The following is a 6,045-nucleotide window of genomic DNA, read 5'->3' as shown; positions in this document are numbered from 1 at the left end:
GCCGCCGCTGAAGCGAGTCCCGCCCGGAGCCGGGGGGCGGGGCGTGCGCGGGGCGGTACTGCGCGGGGGGGCGGGGCCACTGGAGAAGGCGTTTTTCGGGTGGGGCGGGGCCAGCGGGAGGCCGGCAAGGAATGCAGGGAGACCCCGCGCGCGGCGGGGCGGGGTGGGGCGGGGCCTCTAGGAGGAGGGGCGAAGCGTGTGGGGGGCGGTGCCTAATAGGAGCACTCCAGCGTCAGCCTCCGCTGTCTTCCGCGATCCTCCCAGCGGTCAGGGCCGCCCCGCCCCGCCCCTCCCGGCGCAGAGGCTGCGCACTATCTCCGCCCTCCGCACTCCTGTGACGTCAGGGCCCGGCACCGATCGTGCCCCTTAAAGGGGCCGCGCTCTCTCCCGCACGCTGCGCTATGGGAGCTGAGGGGCTCCTCGGTGATTTAGTCGTTTGGCCCGCGCCCGACCCACGGAAGTGGAAGGCGGCAGGCCGGGATATTTAGTTAACTCTCACGCAGGCGGTGGGGGCTCCCGCCCAAGCTGGGGTTCAGAGGGGTGTGAAGGCTTGAACTGGACGAGGACTCAGGAGGGGAGGCGGGCGGGGGTCTCGGGGCCGGGGACGGAGGGCTCAGAGGGCTCGGGGAGAGGGAACCCGAGACGCGGTCCTCCGAGCGGGGAACAGGGGGCGCGGGTGGGGAGGGGCTGCAGGCCGGGGCGTGGTCGAGGCCTGGGACTCGGGGCGGACAGCTGGGGTCTCTGGGCAGTGCGCGCGGGCTGCGGAGGGAATCTCGGGGGCGCGGGCGCAGCTGGGGGGTGAGGTCTGGGCCAGGGTGTGGTTGGGGAGCGGGGCTCGGGGCCCGGGCGTGATCGGGGCAGGAGTCTTGAGGCCAGGAACCAGGGTCTCAAGGCGGTGCGCACAGGCTGAGGAGGGGACGTCGGGGGCGTGGTAGGGGCGGGGTTGGGGTGGGGCTCCTGACCTGGGCGTGGCCGAGGCAGGGGCCCCCGGAGCTGGAGTCTCAGGGCGGAGGGCGGGCTGGTGACGAGGATCTTGGTCTGGGGACCAGGATCTCGCGGGTGGGTTGTGGGGTCCAGCGGGGCGACCTCAACTCGGAACACACAGTCCCTGGGGCACCCGGTGGGACCGGCACTTGCCAACCATCCTGTTGGCTACATTTGTAAAAAGGTGACAAAAAACAGCCCAAAGTAATCGAAGAATACCTTTTATTCAACACACTGGATACACACGTGGCCCACATTTAAGTGTTATCAGTGAAGTGTTTTAGCGGCCAGAAGACCTGTGCCTGGGCGCACAGCAGGCCTCAGTGTCCCCAGTGCCCCGCCCAGGCCAGCGCTCTGAGGGCTATGCGGGTGTGGCCAGGGCTTCGTGGGCAAAGCCAGGACCTGCTCCTGCCAGGCTGCCCTTTAGCTACCCCGGAGGGCAGCCCCCCACCTGCAGGTAGTGACAGGAATCTGGGCCCTTTCCAAGGAAAGCATCCCCTCTAGTAACGATTGGGGGAACCCTGCTTACAACGTCCACCAGCCTCACCACCAAAGCCTTTGACTTGGAAACCAATGTCTGATTCCATTCAGCAGAGGTAGTGGGCAGAATCGTGCCCACCCAAAAGTGGTAAGCTGAATCCCCATCCCCCAGAATGCTTGTATGTGGGCACGGGGACCACAAGGAGGTGCTTGCTGTTAAAGGAGGCCATAACGGCGTGTCCTTTTCCCAACAGAATTAGTGTGCTTGCAGGAGGAGACCCCGGAGCACGTGCTGTCCCCCACAACCTCCAGCCCCCAGCAGAAAACAGAGGAGAGGTCATGTGAGCACAGAGGAGGTGGCTGTGGACAAGCCAGGAAGAAGCCAGAGCGCTTGGGGATTTGGCCTGAGACTTTGGGCATCCGGAACCCTGAGGATGCATTTCTGCAGGAAGCCTCCTGCTGGTAGCGAGGCATCTTGTTGCGGAGCCTACCTGACTGACACAGCATCTCTGGTCTGCCTTTTCACAAAATCTGCACGTGCCAAGGATGCTCCTCATAGAAAGCACATGTGGAGACGTCGCTGATGCCTGGAACCTGCCGACTAAGAAGTGGCACTGCCTGTTGGCCTGTGCACAGGCTGCTTCTCGCCACACCTCCACCCTCCTGCATTCGCGTGCGCGCCCAGTCACCCCGAGGCTGTGCCTGAGTCACAGAACACCCAGCCCAAGCCCTGGCGCGCTCTCCACCCAGCACCCACCCTCCTGGCTCCCTCGCCTGACCCCTCCCCCTGACTCCAAGCCCCCAGCAGGCCTTCCCACCTGGTGGACAGGCCTACACCCCACCTTCAAGTAAGAAGGATTTGCAGTCTCTCGTCCACCCAGCACCCCCACCCCGGACCGTCAGCTCACACGCTCCGGTGTCCCCCGCCCCCCCGCACCCTGCCGTCTCTACTCCTTTGCTGCAGCTGCTTCTCCTAGGAGCTGACGGGTCCGCCTGAGCGCCCTCACTGTCGTGCCCACACCCTGACGGGGCCCTCCTCACGGTCAGCGCCGGCCTCCCACTGCAGCAGCCAGTCCCCACCCTGGGCTCCCGCCCAGCTGATTGCCTCTCAGAAATAGGGTCTACCCTGTGACCATGACATTTGCTGTCCTGGTCCTGGTCCTCCGCCTCTTTTGCTTGCTCCTCCTCGTACCTACCTGAAGCCCTGGGGTCCCAGGCTTGGTCCTGGCCCCTCCTTCCCGGGTGCACACTCCCGTCTGGTCCATCTCCCGAGGCCATCACTTCCCACGTGTCTGCGCTGCACGGGGAGCGCTATCTCAAACCCCTCGGATGGCGACAGATTCCAGACTCACCCTCCCTCCTGAGGCTCACACTCCGAAGTGCCCACTTACTGATGCACAGAGCCCACGGCCACCGCGGGTCCTTGGCAGCCTTCTTTGTCTCTGTGCCCCGCAGGCAACGTCACTGGCTTCTGCCGGCCCGTCGGCCTCTCAGATGCTCCTTCCTCCTTCAGACCCCCTGGCCCGCCCACCAAACACCATACACACCGTCACATCAGCTTTCCCTTTCCCTCTGCCTGCTGAACCCTTTCCAGGCACACAGGTGCAGCCTGCCACAGAGAAAGAACACATATGTGCCACGTGAATCCATAACATGTCAGCACGTCAGCGCGCCCGGATCCCGGGCTGCCTGACTCTTGGGAGACGCTGAACACTAGCATCACCAGTGTTAAAAGCCACGTTCATGAAATCCTGGGCAAAAAGGAGGCTTACTTTTTCTTGTATGCCCTTCTTTACCTGTGGAATGCTGTCTCATGTCTGTATGTTTCCTTTGCCAAAGTAACAATATCATTATTCAACTTTAGCAACTTATGATATGTTTTGCAAAGCCCACTTAACAGGCTTCGGGAGAGGCCTGGCCTCCCTAGCATCTGGATCTGGCACCTCAGTGTGAGAGGACAAAAGGGGGGCGGGGTGGAGACAGCCAGAGTTGTGACATTGATTCCTTGGTGGAAGCCAGCCCACCCCAACCCAGATGCTCTCTAGGCTCCCAGGAGTCTGGTCCAGTCTTCTACTAAACAATAATATGCTGCCAGCTTTTCTTTTTAAAGGACAGCACATTAGCTACTAAGTATCATATCACTACTTAGTTTAACATAGTAACCAATTTACTTGTGGATTCAGACTATGGGATGGTCGGGAGGTTTACACCTGCGATTCCTTATCCACAAACACGCTTAAAAGCCGTCCTTTGGCAGATAGATGGATAGAACCGCACTGTGTATTCGGGAAGTATGTTTTAACCACGCAGCCGTCAATTTTCAATCCACTGCTGGGTGCGGCCCCCTAGTCCATTCTACAGAACACACTGGGTTCAAGGCCTCACTGGCGTTACTCTTCTGCAGACAGCCTGGTCACACACACAGTGGAGGGAACCCAGGGCTCTGTCTTCTTGGTGAGGGGCTGGGCTCTGTTACTTCAGCCAGAGGGACATCTGCCATTAGTGAGTCGATGGGCGGTTTATTACCTCACACTCATCCGGGAGAGGGAGGTTTCTTTCCCTCTGAATTATTTGGATTCTTTCTTCATTAATCAGCTTTCTTCAGTAACAGCGGCCGCTCTGCAGAGACCAACTGTGTGTGAGGCCTTCTCGAGTCTTGTTTCCAGTCCTCAGAGCCGTCTTGGTATGAGGCATGGAGTCAGCTTTGCAGACGAGAAAGCAGAGCTTCTGGAGGAAAGAGCTGGCAGCTGCACACGGACCTGCCCTCACCGTCCATTCCTTCCTTCCTTCCTCTGCTCGTCCGATGATTCATTCAGCAAGGCTTTATCAGGCACCTTCCCCGCCTTGGCACCTCTAGGCACCAGGAAAAGGTGGTAAATGTGCTCGGGAAGCTGAGACCACAGCCACAGAGCAGGCGAGAAATGCATGCGGCCGGCGTGGTTCGGGGGCGGTGTGCCTTCCTAAGGAGACGCTCCCCAAGCGCGGCAGGTGCTCACCGTGACCGCCGAAGCCCGCAGAGCTGCTCGCGGAGTCCGCCTAGGAGGCCCCACAGCTCACAGTGTGGCTCCAAACACACCAAGCACTGTTCCTATTTGACAGTACTTCTGTTAAGTACCTTTGTGCCTAGCTCCTCCCCTAGCGCCCCGGCCAGGCCCTGCACACAGTTCTGACTCCTCTTTTAAAACCCAGCATTATGGAGCGCCTGGGTGGCCCAGTCGGTTGAGCGTCCAACTCTTTTGTTGAAAAAAAAGTTTTAAGGTTATTTATTTTGAAAGAGACAGAGACAGCACAAGTTGGGGAGGAGCAGAGAGAAAGGGAGAGACAGAAAATCCCAAGCAGACTCCATGCTGCCAGTGCAGACCCCGATGTGGGGTTGAACTCATGAAACCACGAGATCATGACCTGAACCAAAACCAAGAGTTGGGCGCTTAACCAACTGAACCACCCAGGCACCCAGAGGGTCCAACTCTTGATCTCAGCTGAGGTCATGATCCCAGAGTCGTGGGGTTGAGCTCCTCTGTGCTGGGCATTGAGCCTGCCAGGGTTTCTCTCTCTCCCTCTGTCCCTCTCCCCTGCTTGTGCTCTCTCTCAAAAAAAAACAAAAAAAGCACCCAGCGTTAGAACACAGTCTTTCTGATGTAACTGAAAACTCCCGAGATGTTTTTAATGCCCAAGTCATGAACCCCTGGTAGACACATCAGGCCGTAAATTTAGTTGTTTCCAGTTCTTTTTTTTTTTCTTAAAGTTTGTTTATTGAAAGACAGAGAGAATCCCAAGCAGGCTCCAAGCTGGCTGCGCAGGGCCTGACTGGGGGCTCCATTCCACAAACCTTGAGATCATGACCCGGGCCGAAATCAAGAGTCGGCCTCTCAACTATCCGAGACCCCCCCGGGGCCCATGGTTGTTTCCAGTTCTGCGTGACCTGGTCTGTGGGTTCAGGAAAGGCACTTGATAAAATCTAGCATCCTTTCGGTGACCAAAAAAAAAAAAAAAAACTCTTTGCAAACTAAAAATAGGGGGCATCTTCCTGCGTCTCATAAAGCGCGTCTGTGAAACGCACCCGCGAAGCCCAGAGGAGGCTGGCAGACACCGCTGGCTTTCTGAGTTTGGGCGGCAAGAGTGTTCACTCTCATCCCCTCCTATTCAACGTCAAACTAAAGATCTGTCCGCACAACAAAAACAGGAAAAAGAAAGTAAAGGCATACAGACCGGGAAGGAAGAAGTAAACGGGCCTTCGGTTTCAGGAAACATGATCATTGACCTAGAAAATCCTAAGGACGCTACAAAAAATACTATCAAATAAACGCATTTAACAAGGTCCTAGGATACAAGTCCACATTCAGAAGTCAGTCGGACTGCTGGGCGTCAGAGACGGGCGTTGCAAAGCAAAACTTTAAATGATTGCCATTTACAATAGCATAAAATGTGAAACGTTTATGAATAAATGTAGCAGAAAGTGAGAAGAACTTCCAGGATGAAAACCACAAAGCATGGGGGTTGGCAGGAAGGGAGACCCACAGAAACCTGGCGGGGGGGGGGCCGGGGACGCACACGCTCGGGGTGAAAGATTGGCCAGCGCCG

At 57.9% G+C, this 6,045-nt stretch overlaps 1 long non-coding RNA gene across 1 annotated transcript; it reads left to right on the top strand.

The window, feature by feature from the left end:
• The first annotated feature begins 1,072 nt into the window (after window positions 1–1,072).
• Window positions 1,073–3,327, top strand: LOC115274116. Its single transcript, XR_003901098.1, has 2 exons — window positions 1,073–1,612; window positions 1,719–3,327. It is a non-coding gene; the product is annotated as an uncharacterized LOC115274116 (long non-coding RNA).
• Window positions 3,328–6,045: the final 2,718 nt, after the last annotated feature.

The sequence above is a fragment of the Suricata suricatta genome, chromosome 2 (assembly GCF_006229205.1).
Source record: "Suricata suricatta isolate VVHF042 chromosome 2, meerkat_22Aug2017_6uvM2_HiC, whole genome shotgun sequence".
NCBI lineage: Eukaryota > Metazoa > Chordata > Mammalia > Carnivora > Herpestidae > Suricata > Suricata suricatta.
The sequence above is the reverse complement of the archived record's forward strand: the minus strand, read 5'-3'. Positions and strand labels throughout refer to the sequence as shown.